The 16,101-nt window shown below is 38.3% G+C and overlaps 1 protein-coding gene and 1 pseudogene across 8 annotated transcripts in view; one reads left to right on the plus strand and one right to left on the minus strand.

The window, feature by feature from the left end:
• CNOT2 (CCR4-NOT transcription complex subunit 2) overlaps positions 1–16,101 on the minus strand; it is a 140,631-nt gene that overhangs the window by 95,212 nt on the left and 29,318 nt on the right. The window lies entirely within an intron of this gene.
• LOC308243318 (prolyl 4-hydroxylase subunit alpha-1-like) lies at positions 135–6,816 on the plus strand (annotated as a pseudogene). The gene is made up of 2 exons: positions 135–158; positions 5,743–6,816. The product of its transcript is annotated as a prolyl 4-hydroxylase subunit alpha-1-like (transcript).

Consider the following 16,101-nt stretch of genomic DNA (forward strand, 5'->3'; position numbering starts at 1 on the left):
TGTCAACTTTCTGAAGCTTTTATCCTTCAATCCTCTAATTTCATACACATTCTAATAGAATTTGCTTTATTACAATAGGGAAGAAAAATAATGGGGATCATGTCTTAACCTCAATAAAGATAAGTAAGTCCAAAATGACTAAGCACTGTGCACATCAGGTACAAAAAATTCAGTGTAGCAGAGGTGATAGTCGCTAGAGATGTTAACTTAAAAAATGTAAACTGAAAATGAGATAAAAACTAAAAAATGGTGTATACAAAAAAGTTGGAAGCACAAATTTTAAAAACAAATATCTCTCACCAAAGTTTTAGTGAAATGTTTACCCTAGGAAAGTAGTAAGTATATCTAATGATCTAATAATAGTTGCTAACCATTAAAAATACATTCAAATTTAGAGCAATTATTTAACATCATAAGAAATATACTTTGGGAGAAGAGAAACACCTACTTTAAATTCATAAAAAGTATGAATCCATTTTATTAAAACCAACACACACATATGTACACATACATATGGATTACCTCCAAAAAGCAATCTAATAAGATGGGCAGAAACATTTCCAAGGAAAACAAATCATTAAGAATTAACATTAAAGTTTTAAAAAGAATCCACATAATGAAAACCTATATTTCGTCTTGTTTTATGTTTGATTAGAGTTAGTGAATGCTATGCTTTTACTTAATTTTTACTATCTTACACTGTATATTTTAAGATGCCTGACTCTAAGGCAAAAATGTAACAAACAGCCCATTACCAAATTTAAATGTACCACTGGAATTAAGTATTTCTTTCTCAAAAATAACAAAGGAGAAAGGTTTGTTTTTTTAAGCCATAAGTAAGTATAATTACTGCTATAAATGTAACCCCTAACGTCTAGTAAGGAATTAGGTTAAAAGAAAAATTATATCAAGTAAATAGGATGTCCAAGAATAGTTAAGTGACACACATTCAACTCTAATTTAAATTTTCATGACTGTCACAAAATGAGAGCAACACCATTTTACTATGCATTCTCAAAACAACATTAACCCTGTTTTAATGTTAGTGTTTTATAGTATTAATAGACTTTAAAACAGTATTTGCCTTACTATTAATGTATTCATGGCAACTCTGAATGAAGTCAATGTATAATAGTTGAATTTTCCATTGTTTCTTAAAGAATAAAAATGTGTTTCTTCTTAAATAAGTTTAAAGTCCATGCATTTTCTTCAAATTATGCTAGTTTCATCAAAAGATAAGTTGCAAATTTAAAATCGGGTAAGGCATTTTTCAACAGTATAACTTAAGTATATAAAAAGATAATTATTACCATATATGCTAAATACCTTAATTAAAAACAAAAGTTAATACTTATTCTATAAATTTACCAGATAAATGAAAAATAACTTTGGAATACTATAGATTTTAATACAAAGGGAAATGTGTTTTGTTTCCCTCTTAGGATAACTTCAAATATTTCATGGCTCAAGGTTTCAAGCAAAATCAACTATATGCTTTAACCAATACAGGACTAGATATTCTATATTGAAAAATAACTAAGAATTCATTATCTCCTTTTAGTAAACAAAGAGAAAAAGAAATAAAAGCACTCTATTTTCTTCCAGGTAAACATGACAGCTAACATTTGTCACCACTATCTTGCATTAAGTAAAAATGTTCAGTAATAGACTGTCTTGATATTTGTCATATTTGGAATGACATGATGTGCAATAGATGAAAGAAGATGTGGGAATGTATGTGAAGCACAGTATGTGAAAAGAAGCAAGCATGAGAGAGAACATGCACTCCAGCTGCCTAAATTTATTAAAGTTTATACACTGGTTTTCCCAAAAGTCCTACAAATATTCAAAAAGCCAGAAAAGACAAATATTTATAAAACCAAAATGAAATCATCTATAAGGCAGGGATGCTTTCTAAGATAAGAAACAAAACAAGAACAAAACAGAGACTGCATTTACCCTCCTACCTTAAAAAAGCAGAAAACTAGACAAAATATGTGAAACAATAACTTTCAGACATTATCTCAGGGCAGAGATCTTCAAGAGAAAAAAAAAAAGTGAAGTAACCCTATTGCCTGCAGTTATGAGGCTGAATGAAACAGGGAGGGGAGAGGTGGGACCCATTCAAGAGCCCAATGGTCTCACTGAATTAAAAGAGTTCAGAGTTAGGGGAGACACCAAGGCAGCTAGAATTTGCGGAACTAATGAAGAGAAGGAAGCTGCAGGGGCAAAGAGCTCCAAAGATCGAGAGAGATTCTCCTTAAGGTTTTGGCTGAGTAATGATCTGTGTGTGCATATGAAAAAAATGACTGACTCTGGAGAAAAAAAGCCTCTGAAAAGTAGCAGTCAGGTTCTGGCCCATTTGCTCAGTGGTTAGTGTGTCGGCCCACGGACTGAAAGGTTTTGGGTTCAATTCCTAGTCAAGGGGGCATACCTTGTTTGCAGGTTTGATCTGCAGCCCTGATCAGGTGTGGGACGCAACAAATCTGTGTGTCTCTCTCACATAAATGTTTCTCTCTGCCTCCTCCCTCCCTTCCATTCTCTCTAAAAATCAATGGAAGAAATACCCTCGGGTGAGGATTAGGGAAAAAAAAAAAAAAAAAAAAAGGAGTCAGAACAATCCCCAGAGCTCCTGTTTCCATTAATCAGAAGGTGATTAATGCCTTATAGGATTTATATGATTAAGTTTTACACAATAGGATGTTCTGAACCAGCACTAACAAAGCTTAAAACCGTATCTACCTCTGAACCAGGAAGTCATGGTTCAATTCCCCATCAGGGCACACTCCCGGGTTGCAGCCTTGATACGCAGTGTGGGATGTGAAGGAGGCAGTCAATCAATGATTCTCTGTCATCATTGATGTTTCTAACTCTCTACCTGTCCCTTCCTCTCTAAAATCTCTATATACTAGTATAAAAGCCTAAGCGACCGTCCAACTGGTAGCTATGATGTGCAATGACCAACAGGGGGCAGATGCTCCGACCAGTAGAGGAGGGAGCCCGATTCCTCGTGGAATCAGCTGTGGGTTAGGTTGCTGCTGGGGCACTGTTGGCCCTGAATCAGCTTCACCTGCACCCCAGACCCAGAGAGGAGGGAGCCCAAGTTGGGGATGCATCACCCGAGAACCATCCTCTCGAAATCTGGGACCCCTCGGGGGATGTCGGAGAACCAGTTTCGGCCTGATCCCTACAGGCCAGGCCAAGAGACCCCACTGGTGCACCGGATCTCTAGTCCTATATAATAAAAGGCTGATATGCAAATCAACCAAACGGGGGAAGGACGGGTCGCTATGATGCACACTGACCACCAGGGGGGGCAGACACTCAACCCAGGAGCTGCCCCCTGGTGGTCAGTGTGCTCCCACAGGGGGAGGGCCTCTCAGCCAGAATCTGGACTCATGGCTGGTGACCGCAGCAGCGGTAGTGAGAGCCTCTCACACCTCTGCAGCAGCGCTAAGGATCTCTGACTGACTGCTTAGGCTCACTCCCCTTGGCTGTCAGCTGGACATCCCCCGAGGGCTCCCGGACTGTGAAAGGGCACAGGCCAGGCTGAGGGACGCACCAAGTGCACAAATTTCATGCACATGGCCTCTAGTGTGTGTATGTATATATATATATATATATATATATATATATATATATATATATATAAGCTAATTCTAAGTACAACTGTACCCCCAAATAAAGCCCAACAATCTATATATGTACTAGTAAAAGGCTAATATGCTAAATGTCTGACCGGTCGCTATGATGTGCACTGACCACAAGGGGGCAGATGCTCAATGCAGGAGCTGCCGTGATGCACACTGGCCTGGCCATTTACACAGAAACGGCATCGCAGACCTGGCACCCACAAAGCAACACTTGGCTTCCCCCAAGTGGGACACAGGCCCTGTCATCACCTCGGAGCAGCCCACCAAATTGCAGCCGATGCTGCCGAGACCCCATGGCGCAAAATGCAGCCCACAGCCCAGCCCAGAAGCGGTGGCTGTGGGCTCCGGGTAATGACATCACGTAGCAACTCCCGGCTTCCTCTCCTTAGCGACTAGCCTCCTTGCAGTTTCTTCAGCCCGGGAACACGATTTGCTTTATAGCCAGGTGCAAACATTTCACACTTTAACCAAATGTCTGTGAAGCATATTCCCGTGCCTCATCTCATTTAATCCTCACAGAAGTCCTGGAGTAGGTAGATAGGAGACTCGGTGGAATCCTATTTTCTTTTCACCAGCCGGAAAACAGAGATTTAGAAAGCTTAGAAACTTGATCCGACTGGAAAGAAGTAAGAAATGGTGGACCTTGTAAATGACTTCAGGTTTTCTCATGCGCAGAATATAGTCAAACACTGCTGCAGTTAAATATTTTACCCTTTGTTCTCCCTGCGTGATCTACAATAATAATCTGCTTTGTGTTGATATTTACTGCTGTGTTGCTGACAATTACCTGAAAGAGAAATTGGGGTGCTTCACTGGGCTGGAAAAAGTTTAGCTAAATCAGAAAGCACGTCTAATTAAGTTAAGTTTATTCTTTATCTATAAAAAGCTAAGTTGACTTGCACATGAGTGATACATATAAAGCTCTTGCTGGAGCCAATCGCACGCGTGTGTTTCGATCTGTCATTGTCAATCATGAATTTGGTTGACACTTCTATTACAGAGAAAGGGCGAACCGCGATATTAAAATATTTCTTCTAATTAATTTCCTTTCAATGTGCACAAATTCGTGCACCGGGCCACTAGTATTTAAAATCATACCACACTCCAGCATAACAATGTTAGATTTACAGTCTCAATTATATTGTGCTGATTTCTGGCTATAATAATGTACTATAGTTGATGACATATTATTACTATATAAAGTAAGATGACATCACTATAGGAATAGGTGGTAGGTACATGGGACTTCTCTGTACTATTTTTGTACCTTCTTATGAGTTTATAATTATTTTAAAGTTAAAGATTTTTAAAAGGCTCAAACTGATCTAGAGCAGGGATGGGTAATGTCCAGCCATGGGCCCTATAAGGCCTGCAAAATCACTTGGTCTGGCTCTGCCAAGGCATTAGGGGTGAGTTAATGAAATGTTTTACCAAATTCAGCAGGCTAATTTTCAAGTTGATAATTTTGTATGGCCCGCAAATGATGTTATAAATATCCAAATGGCCCAACTATTTCAAATGTGAAGGCAAATGTAGCCACTTTGGAAGAGTTTGGCAGTTTTTATAAAATTAAACTTAAATACAATCCAGCAATTGTGCCCCTGGGTATTTACCAAAGTGAACTAAAAACTTAGGTGCATACCAAAATCTATACCTGAATGTTTATACCAATAAAGGCATCCTGAAAGAGGTGAATAAACAAAACAGAACATTATACAATAAAATTCTATTCAACAATAAAAAAAACAACAAGAAGCTATTAACTCATACAACATGGATAAATCTTAAATGCATTTTGCTAAGGGAAAGAAACCAGATCAAAAAGGCTATACATTAAATGTTTCCATTCATATAAATTTCTGGAAAGGCAAAACTACGGGGACCGAAACAGATTAGTAGTGCCAGGGAACTGAAGAGGGGTACAGGGAGCAATTGAAAAAGAGGATAGACAGAGTTGCACTGCCAGCGGACTGAGGGTAGGGAGTAGGTAGCCCACCAATGTGCAGGCCACTGGGGACTGAAGAATGCACTCCCATCCCACTTCCCAGGTGTGTGAACCTGTAAAATTATGACTTCCAAGATGATATAGTATATTTTAATTGTAGGGATTCTATTTCCCCAGTCTTTGTCACATCCAGGCTTTTTTAATTCACTTGGTCCATACAGAGAAAGATCTGGTGACTTCCCTGAAAGACTCTATTAAGGCAGAAAACGACAAATTAGTAAGAAATATAAAAATGGGCAGAGAAGTTAGATCGGTTAGCTAGCACAACGACAAAAGATCCAAAAGGATTTGTCAGGCACCCTGTAAATGCATTCAAGTTAATGAAACATCTGAGCACTGAGTGGAGTGAGTTGGAGAACCTAATCCTCAAGGATATGTCAGATGGCTTTAGCTCTAACCTAACCATTCAGAGACAGTACTTCCCTAATGATGAAGATCAGGTCAGGGCAGCCAAAGTTGTATTGTGTCTCCAGGACATCTACAATTTGAATACAGATACTATCTGAAAGGTAATCTTCCATGAGTAAAACACAAATCTTTTCTAATAGTTGAGGACTGTTCTGAGTTGGGTAAAGTGGCCTATACTGAAGCAGATTATTACCATACAGAACTGTGAATGGAACAAGCACTCAGGAAGCTGGATGAAGGTGAGGTTTCTAACCACTAACAAAGTCTCTGTTCTAGATTATGTGTACCAGCAGGCAGACCTCAATAAGGCACTTTTGCTTACAAAGAAGCTTCTTGAACTAGATCCTGAACATCAGAGAGCTAATGGTAATTTAAAATATTTTGAGTATATTGTATAATGGCTAAAGAAAAAGATGGCATTAAGTCTGCTTCAGATGACCAATCTGATCAGAAAACCATGCTGAAGAAGAAAGGGATTGATATATTACCTGCCAGAGACAGAAGTAAGAAATGCTGTGCAGTGGGGAGTGTATCAAAATGACTCCACCAAGATAGAAAAAACTCTTTTGCCACTACCATGATGGAAACTGGAATCCTAAATTCGGGACAAACGTCGTATTATTCATTTCCATGATATTATTTGATAGAGAAATTGAAAGTGTCAAAGATCTAGCAAAACCAAGGATAAGTAACTTTTTTCTTTTTTTCTATCCTCAATTTACTATACCTGTGTCAATTTTTCCTTTGTAAGATTACAGAAATTATAATTGATACGGCAATAACCCCACATCATAATGGAGTTAACTAAGCTGTATTTATAACAGTTTTTCCTCAACACAAGTAACATATCTTGCAAATGTGTTTTGAAAATTATATTTTTAGGTGACACTGGTTAATAACATATATGGAAATAAGTTTTAAACTCTTAATTATGAAAATTATGAGGTTTTTATTTCACACTTAACAAATTTGTTTCAGCATCTTCCTGAAAAAGTTTCCTATGTACTTCAGAGCCCTTTTGTCTCAGAGGCTAAACAAAAACCAACTGTTTCATTCATCTATATTTTTATCTGAAAAAATACTTAAATTATTTTTATTCCCTTTTAGGCACATTATTCCTAGAAATATATAATTAGGCACAAACATCATGCTAATTTGAAATAATAACATCATAGTTTTCTGATTTCAACCTACATCATTTATCTTAAGAAAAACAATGTAAATGCAATAGATGGTTAAATAAACACTAGGCATATTTTTGCTCTTTTATTACTCAGAAGTTGTCAAATTTCTTCTTCATAGGTCCAGATAGTAAATACTTTTTAGGCTTTGCAGGCCATACAGTCTATCAAAACCACTCAACTCTGCTATTATAGTGCAAAAACAGCCATTAAAAATACAGAAACGATGTGGCTATGTTCCAATAAAACTTTATTTCCAAAAGCAGGTAGCAGGCTGAATTTGGCCAATGGCATCATTTGCAGAATATAGTAGCAGTCAGGCTACTATAGGTATATTATAATCTTTAAATACCCTTTTATCAAACTTCTTTAAAATATAATTTCAACTGATCCTAGTTATATTATAAAGGTTGAATTATCTGAATGTTCGTACTGCAAAATGTCCTTAAAGTTAGAATTCTTGTTGTTGTTAGGTTTTACTATTTTTTCACACTGCTACTTTTTGTTTATTACCAAAAGTTACATTTTAAATGGAAAAGGTGGTCTAATAAATATGGGTGCTTTACAAGTGAATCCTTGTACATTTCCACTTATAATTACACTATAAGTGCACTGGTGGGGTCCCTTGGCCTGGCCTGCAGGATCAGGTCAAAACCGGCTCTCTGACACCCCCCGGGGGGTCCCGGATTGCAAGAGGGCGCCAGGCCAGGCCAAGGGACCCCAATAGTGCACAATCGGGGCCAGGGAGGGATATGGGAGGTTGGCCAGTCAGGGAGGGACCACAGGAAGGCTCCAGGGCATGTCTGGCCCATCTCACTCAGTCCCAATTGGCCAGACCCCAGCAGCAAGCTAACCTACTGGTTGGAGCATCTGCCCCCTGGTGGTCATTGCACGTCAGAGCAAGTGGTTGAGCAGCCTTAGCATATCATTTGCATATTACACTTTGATTGGTTGAACAGCCAACCGGCCACTTAGCATATTAGGCTTTTATTATATAGGACTAGAGGCCCGGTGCACGAAATTTGGGCACTCAGGGGAAGTCCCTCAGCCCGGCCTACACCCTCTCGCAGTCTGGAAGCCATCCTGTGTTGAGCATCTGCCCCCTGGTGTTCAGTGCATGTCATAGCAACCGATCGTTCTGCTGTTCGGTCAATTTGCATATTAGCCTTTTATTATATAGGATAATATTCTATCATTCTCTTTTGGATTTCTATTGTAGTCCATTATTTGTGATCAATAAACCCCAAAAATAAAAACAAAAAGAAAAAGAGGATACATAGGAAAACTTTTAAGGAAATGGAACTATCCCATATGACATTAGAGTGGTGGGTATGATGCTATGCATGTATTAAAATCCACAGAACTTCACAACATAAAGAGTAAACTTAAATGTATGCAAATTATAAAAATCAACCAGAGGTTAGAAATACAGAACTGCATAGCCACCCTGAAGGAGGTATGAAACTGGTGCTGAGCTAAGCAATTTTGGAAAAGAGTGTTTTGACGGTTAACTATTAAGAGGAAAAAAGGAACTCTATATAAACACTGTATTCTAGTTGGCAAAGTAATTCCTCACAGGGCTATGGGTTAATAATTCTGAAACTGCTATGCATATATACTGAAGAGAATAAGTAAAATGGATGGTGCTTAGTGCCAACTAGGTTTCTCCCAGTCCAAGAGAGAAGTTACAGATAAGCTAGGTCAGTGGTTCTCAACCTTTCTAATGCTGCGACCCTTTAATACAGTTCCTCATGTTGTGGTGACCCCCAACCATAAAATTATTTTCGTGCTACTTCATAACTGTAATTTTGCTACTGTTAATGAATCGTAATGTAAATATCTGTGTTTTCCGATCGTCTTAGGCTCTACAGCAGCGGTTCTCAACCTGTGGGTTACGACCCACAGGTTGAGAAACGGCTAGCAGCGTCACCTAAGACCATCGGAAAACACAGATATTTACATTACGATTCATTAACAGTAGCAAAATTACAGTTATGAAGTAGCAACGAAAATAATTTTATGGTTGGGGGTCACCACAACATGAGGAACTGTATTAAAGGGTCGCGGCATTAGAAAGGTTGAGAACCACTGAGCTAGGAGGAAGGCTAGAATGAATTAGTCATGCAACTCTTAATGAGGGGATACATTCTGAGAAATGTATTGTTAGGCAATTATCTTTGTAGGAACACCATTGATTGCACTTTACACAATCCTAGATGGCAAAGCCTACCATATACCTAGCTTTATGGTATAGCTTATTGCTCCTAGGCTACTGGCCTGTATGGCATGTCACTGTACAAAACAACATGAGATTAAATCAAGCCCAAGAGACAAAGATACAATCAAGAGATGACATAAACACTAGATAAACACTGAGTGGCCAGATTATTATGATCTCTGAACGCATAATAATCTGGCCACTCAGTGTATTTGTATCTCAAATGGGTACCAAAAGTATTCTAGACTTTTGCTGGAGATCAACCACCTATTTGCCCTGAGCTTTCTATCAGCCAGTGCAAAGGGGAAAACTGATCAATTGCACAATTTATAGTATCTTTGATATCAAATAAATGAGGTACTCAAGAGAAGTACACTGAGTGGCTCAGGGGTCCTCAAACTATGGCCCGCGGGCCACATGTGGCCCGCCGAGAACATTTATCCAGCCCGCCGGGTGCCGCTGCCTGTCCTGCTTAGCAGCTGACTCGTCCCGGGCCCGCAGTGTGCATAGGAATTTGTTCATAGTTGTTTTTTTTTTAAACTATAGTCCGGCCCTCCAACGGTCTGAGGGACAGTGAACTGGCCCCCTGTTTAAAAAGTTTGAGGACCCCTGGGCCAGATTATTATGTGTTCAGAGATCATAATAATCTGGCCACTCAGTGTACGTTATGCTGCTGGCATAACACAACAAACTGTTTTACAGTATACTTTTTGGTAAGTAGAAAGAGTACACTCTAAAATAACAATAAAAAGTATAGTCTAGTAAATACATAAGCCAGTAGCATAATAACTTATTATCAAATAGTATGTACTATACATAATTGTATGTGCTATACTTTTATATGACTGACCATAGCAGGTCTGTTTACATCAACATCACCACAAACACTGAGTAATGCATTGTGCTAGGACAGTGGTCGGCAAACTGCGGCTTGTGAGCCGCTGAGGTTTGCCGCTCTGTTTACTAATGAGTTTGCAGACCACTGCCTTAGGGAAAAACACTTAAAAAACATTTTAATAATGTACTAATGTCTTTAACTTGAAGTCAAAACTTCTGGGTTAGGGTAATGCCTTACGCAGTGGTCGGCAAACTCATTAGTCAACAGAGCCGCAGTTTGCCGACCACTGTGCTAGGACATTAGGACAGCTACAATGTTGCTAAGTGATAGGAATTTTTCAGCTCCATTATAATCCTACTAGAGGCCCGGTGCACGAAATTCATGCACTCAGGGGTGGTGGGGGGGGTCCCTCAGACTGGCTTGCACCCTCTCGCAGTCCGGGAGCCCTCGGGGGATGTCCGTCAGTTGGACATCCAAGCACTGCCACCGCTGAACTCGCCAGCTGTGGAGCCCAGCTTCTGACTGAGCGGTGCGCCCCCTGTGGGAATGCAATGACCACCAGGGGGCAGCTCCTGCGTTGAGTGTCTGCCCCCTGATGGTCAGTGTGCGTCATAGCGACCAGTCATTCTGTTGTTTGGTTGATTTGCATATTAGCCTTTTATTACATAGGAAGATGGGGCCACCATAGTCTACGCAATCTATAGCTGACTGAAACATCATTATGCAGAGCATGATTGCATGTGGTACTAGATTAGAGAGACAGCTCTACTGGTAACAGCTTGCTCTCAATTACAAGGCACTTTAAATACAGATTGTAAATCATTTAGACTGTTACAGAACAGATAATTTCACTGATGTCACTTGAAAATAAAAGATAAAATTAGTTAGATGATTAACAGGTATGTAAAATTATATTTTAAAGAAGTTTGATAAAAGGGTATTTTAAAGATTTTTTTACATTGTAAACAAAGCTTATTTAGAAAAAGCTCCAATTTTTTGAATATTTTCAAACAATTAAGTTAAATTTGTCTTTAATCTTTTTAACAGACTAACAATTAAATTTCAAGAATGCAAAGTAATTTATGTAACACATGCATCAATAGTGTCTACTCATGAGCAATAATTTCAAATTGAGAACAGTTTTAGAATAAACTTCTGAGTGCATCAGTATAAATGGTAAAGAATAAACATTTTATACTTCCTTTTCTGTGTTGAAAACCCTTAAAATAGATTTAGTCATGCTATCAGCTTAAAATCCAAGAAGCCAATAAGGGGGAAAACATAAACCAAATCTTAGGGTAAGAAAAAAACAACAAGCTGCCTTATTCATCCGGGATGGTTCCCTAAGTCAGAGCCTAATAAAAATTAAGCATATATTAACCTGGCCTACTAAATAATACGTGAACTCCAATTTTTCTCCATTCAGAAAGATTTATCAAAACAAGAAATCAGCTGATCATGAGTAAAATATCTAGAAAATACTTCATCGAAAAGGGGAAATAATTATTCTTCAAATCCTATTAAATTTTGGGTGTCGCATCATCATACAAAAATATATAACTATTAGTTTGATTAATTTCTTCTCTCTGGCCTCAGTTTCCTACTCTGTAAACTAAAAGGATTTAGATGAATTTTTAAAATGCAAGCTGTTTGCATTTTATATTTTATGGAAAAATAATATATTTTGATAATCTTATATTTTAAATATTCTGTCAAGGTAATTCACTTATAAAAAGTAAACAATTACAGCTGATTCCCCCGACCCCCATGTTTTTTTTCTCCCACTTTATTACTCAATACTACTTATAACACTGCCCAAATATTTTGGGAGTTTGGGAATGGTATCTAAAATATTTATAATTTAGTAGTCATTATCAGACTCAACTTTAAGCTACACTGGGAATTTGGACAGGTTAAGACAGTTGAACAGGTTTTTCTTTTTAAAAAAAATTTTTTTAAGCCTTTCCCGAGGATATGTTTATTGATGAGAGAGACAATATAAAGAGAACAATATATTCCAATTTGGCTATTAATTAGAACTGACTACCATATGTGACCAATTTCAATGGTGCTCAGTAAAAGCTAAGTAAATGTACTTAGCCATTATCTTTAAAATCACAGGGTTTCTCAAATTCCACAACTATGTCAAGCAACTTTTTCTTAATAAGTATATTATAATTACAAAAATGTTATGAACTGATTTTTTGAACTAATTTTTGGTTTGATCACATAGATAAAATGTTTTCAAAATTCTGTGTTGATAATTTAAGGTACATGCAAGAAAGAAGCACGGGCAGACAGAATGAAAAGAAACAAATTTCATTTCCGCCCAGCCGGTGTGGCTCAGTGGTTGAGTGTCAACCCATGAACCTGGAGGTCATGGTTCGATTCCTTATCAAGGCACATGCCTGGGTTGTGGGCTCACTCCCTAATAGGGGGTGTGCAGGAGGCAGCCTGTCAATGATTCTCTCTCATCATTGATGTTTCTATCTCTCTCTCTCTCCCTTCCTCTCTGAAATCAATAAAAACATATTTTTTAAAAAGAATTTCATTTCCAAAATCCATGCCACCCCAATAAATTCAATAAAATATTAAAAAAACAAACAATTTCAGTTCCATACCAAACTTATCCTGGGAAAATTGCCACATTAACTAAAAATAGTTTTTCTGAATGCTTTAATAATGCAGGCTTTATGGATCTATAATTAACATGTAAAATGAAAAGAAGCCTATATTTACAAATGAAAATAAATTAATACTATTCTTTGAAATCAATTTACTCTCTGGTTGTCATAATTTAAAGTTTAACTTAATTTTGTGTTTCTTCTATTTTCTGTAGTGGTAGCATTACTTCTAATATAACTGTGTAGCTCTCTCACAAGTATTTCAAGGAGGATTCTAGGCACCTTATACATAGAATTCACTATAAGTAGAAAATTTCTCTAAAAGGTCCAACATCTCAACAGTCTTAAAAAGTCCTAAATAAAATAAAATACAATAGAATGCTACTGAACTTAAATGACAAAAGTTCAAAAATATCTGAACAAAGCTCATTATCTTCAATAAAATTGGGGTCCAATATAAGACAATGGGTATCCTTCTAGTCTTCCAGCTGCCAAAAACTTACACGTTTATGCAAATTGCTTAACGTCTGTGTGATTCAATTTCTTCATATGAAAATAATATCTGCATAGTCTGGCTTATGGCTATAATCAAGTAAGTTTGTGAACTAGATTTATCTTACCTAATAATAGACAAACATGTAAAGTGACTGTACCTCCACTACACCCATAGCCAATCAGAGTATGCAAATTATCCCAACAAAGATGGCGGTTAATTTGCATACATAGGCGCCCAGCACCTGGGTCCCAGGAACATCCTGGCACCCAGGTCACTCTGAGGTATGCCCCGCGTGGGCCCTGAGCAGCCTGGGAAGGGCCTGAGCCAGGGGGCTCCTGGGCAGGGCCAGAGCTGGCGATTGGAGGGAGCTGGGGGTCCCCTGCCCAGGCCCCAAGGCTTTAAGCCTGGGCAGGGCTGGAGCTGGCAATCAGAGGGAGCTGGGGGTCCCCTGCCCAGGCCTAAAGCTTCGGCCAGAGGCTTTAGGCCTGGGCAGGGCCCAGTCAGCGATTGGTGTGAACTACAGAGGAAACACCTTTTCTGACTGCTCATTGGCTAAGCTTCCTGTATGCCACTGGTAATATTCTTAGTAACTTGGGTAATAAGAATCCAAAAAGGTGATCTAGGGTTTTTCCACCACACTTCTGAATAAAAAAACGAAGGTCCGCTGCTGGAAGGCTAAGAAATGTCATATCCTGCCCTAGCCAGTTTGGCTCAGTGGGTAATGCCTAGGCTTGCCAACCACAGGGTCCGGTTCGATTCTGATCAAGGGCATGTACCTAGGTTGCAGGCTCCTCCCTGACCGGGGCCCAAGTCAGGGCTCATGCAGGAGGCAACCAATCAGTGTTCCTCTCACTTTGATGTTTCTCTCTGTCTTTCCCTTTCTCTTCCACATTCTCTAAAAGTCAATGGAAACATATCCTCAGGTGAGGATAAAAAAAATAAAATAAAGAAAGAAATGTCATATCCTATGAAAGACACATCTTGAAAATGCCTGAAGAAAGTTGTCATTTTTTCATGGTGAAGGGACTGGAGTCTGTGTTGATGAAAACACCTTGGTGGCTGTGGTGACTGGCAGTGGCTGCAGCAGCGGGGTGATGGGGCTGGTGCCTTCCCATGATCAGCCCGGTTGCCTCCCACCAAGGGAGGCCAGACTGCGGCTTAGGCCCGCTCCCCGGAGGGCTCCCCGGATGTCAGTAGGACATCCCCTGAGGGCTCCCAGTATGTGAGAGGGGGCAGGTTGGGCTGAGCGATCCCCCCACCCCCAGTGCACGAATTTCGTGCACCGGGCCCCTAGTAATATATATAAAATCTCATTTAAATAAAGTTGCTTAATTTAATCAGAAGAGACTACCAGATGTGACCAATCTGAATGTAAACGGCCAAATCATTAGTACCAATTTTCTGCAAGTTTAAAGCTAAAGAAAGTATTAAAATTAATGAAATGTTTTAGAACCTTTAATTACAATTAGTTAAAAATTCACAAGTGTTACCAAAGACTGAAGTAGCTATTGCCAAAGCAGTAACTCTAAAATAAGACCAAGTCATATTAGCCTCACATTCTACTGTGGAATGGACATACTGGTTCTATTAATTCAACAAAGGACGTGCAAATTAACATACCACATGTGAACCAGAAATCTGAAAATTGCAACTCTAATACTAACAATTTTTATAGGTACTATTTTTTCTCGTAATAATTTCTATAAGTTATTGGTTCTACCAATAAGATAATATTAGAAGCTGACTATAAACTGCTTAGACTCACCAAATGCATGACTGATTATGCTTATCAAATTATCTCAGAAGAAATGATAGCCACGTAATGGGGGAAAATTAATGTGGCTTCTTTTAAAAATTAAAAAGTTGCTCTTAATATGAATTTAAGTCAATTATATATTAAAATACATTTATATCTCAAAATTAATTATTTTTACAGTTTTCCTAAGAGACTATTAAAATAAAGTTTAAGTAAAAAGCAGAAAAGAATAATTATAGCTATCATTGAAGCAGACAACATAATAATCAGTGAGCACTAACTAAATGGACACTTTCCCAACCCCTCAAAGTTTAGTTGTTGTGAAAGACAAAAGGACAACTGGTACATGTTACATGATGGACATGGGAATGGCCAGAGATGCTCTGCAAAGCTCTGGTACATGACTGTCCTGTCTAAGGCACTAACACAGAGATGAGACAATAGACAGATCTACAGAGAATACAAATAGGCTAAAGAATTTACATCATTTTTATCACAGGATGCTTATCAAAATCAGCTTGTGTTTTTTAAATATTACTTCCCCTTCATTGCCCCTACTTTAATTAACGGGTCAAGGATGCAACCAATTCACCAGATTCTTTTTAAAATGCTTTCAATGATTCTAATGTATAACTTCCAAGGTTTATACAGGAAAGTGAAATTCCAAAAATGTTTTCACCTCAGCATTAAGTAGTGAGCAAAAAGAAACACTGTAAATTTATAAATTGATGTTTTATGTATGCCAATGTGCCCTTTCCTTGCCTTTTCTTCACTCTACCTGAGAAATAATGCTAGGCCTTAAACATTAATATTTAAAGTGGTTTTTAAGCACAAGATCTCTATTGTTGAAATACATACATTGTAAGTTCAGAAATGGAAAATATTAAAAAGTAGGTGCAAATATTACAGTAAAACTTCTTTG

The sequence above is a fragment of the Plecotus auritus genome (genome assembly GCF_963455305.1).
Source record: "Plecotus auritus genome assembly, chromosome: 3".
In the NCBI taxonomy this organism is placed as follows: domain Eukaryota; kingdom Metazoa; phylum Chordata; class Mammalia; order Chiroptera; family Vespertilionidae; genus Plecotus; species Plecotus auritus.